This window comes from Engraulis encrasicolus, chromosome 3 (assembly GCF_034702125.1).
Source record: "Engraulis encrasicolus isolate BLACKSEA-1 chromosome 3, IST_EnEncr_1.0, whole genome shotgun sequence".
Lineage (NCBI taxonomy): Eukaryota > Metazoa > Chordata > Actinopteri > Clupeiformes > Engraulidae > Engraulis > Engraulis encrasicolus.
Window position 1 is genome coordinate 31,008,285 of NC_085859.1, and position 1,404 is coordinate 31,009,688.

Sequence of the window (1,404 nt, forward strand, 5' to 3'; positions counted from 1 at the left end):
GAGGGGGAGCACAGAATTGGGACTCCCCATCATCTCAATATGAAGAGCTCTTTTCCAAAATGAGATATATCCATTTTACAGAATGTTGGGAAATTATTTTTTTTATATTGGGCATTCCATTGAAATGCATTGCAAAATGCATTTTTATAGAGGTTTTAAAGTATGATCTCAAAATATTTGAATGGCAAGAATTCACACATAGATGATAGGAAATCTAAACAGTCAATTCCAATATTAAAATGCAAAAAGTCAAAAATGGTGGATATAGCGTTTTGGAAAAGAGCTCTTCATATGTATTGGGTGGCGGGAGCCTTTTCAAATGACTTCGTCCCGAGCCCGGCCAAAGTCGTCAGTTGCCCCTGATCAGAGGGGCCTGATAATCAGGTCAGAGGAAAAGAAGTTTGACCCGACTGAAGCCCCAACTCTGTCACCACCCCTGTAATCACAGCAGAATCCGAAAAACAAATGCATGCAGCAGCTATAGTTCATCACAAATACACACAGTATGTCTTACAGGGAAAAAAACACATCCGCTAAAAACACTGTGTGTGCACCTGGACCAACCCCCTTGCTCGCTCCCTCACTCCATCCCCCACAAGGCCCACTTCACTTCACACTACTGGCTGAGTTCGCCTGCCTACGCACAAGGGTACATATACTACATAACAGACACATGTTTTGCAGGGTGCCTGTGGATGTTGACGTTCTGGGGAGGTCGTGTGAGACAGGCACATGGGGAATGCGTCTCACCTTTGACCTCCTGGAGGAGTTTGGAGAGCCTGCAGTGAGATAGTGGCCAGGGCTGGAGTGGGGCACATTATGAGGCCAGCCGGGCATTTTCAGGCAAGACCAGTCCGCCAGACATTGACAGAGACAATATGAGGCCTGTGACAATATTTGTAGTCATCTATTACGAACTATTTTGAACACGACAGCCAAAATGAATATTTACATCTGACACGTAGAGGTCAGCTGTGGCTGCATGAGGACTGATATCACTGCATTGAGGGGAGTAACAGGCCAAAATCATCAACGGTCCACTGATAGCAATTGAGTTTACTGCTAATTGATATTTAAGACCAGATTTAGTTTAGTACAGTAGTCGGAATTCAGAAATGCAAGGTTTAATGGCTTGAGACAGATAGAGGAGGCCTTTAGGCCGCAAAGGTGTTACACTGAGGTGTTACAGGTACAGAGAAAGATGAGCTAGAACAAAGGCGGTATCTGAGTTTAAAGAACTCTCACCGGAAGGGAGGTCACATTGAATGATGTCGCTTACAGTGGTAGTCTTATCCAATAGCCAAGGTTATAGGTCTTTCAACCAGCTGGAGGAAGGGAGTTTCACATCCTGAGGCCACCGGAGACAAAGACAACTTTTATTAGACCTTGCACAGACTAAGAGAT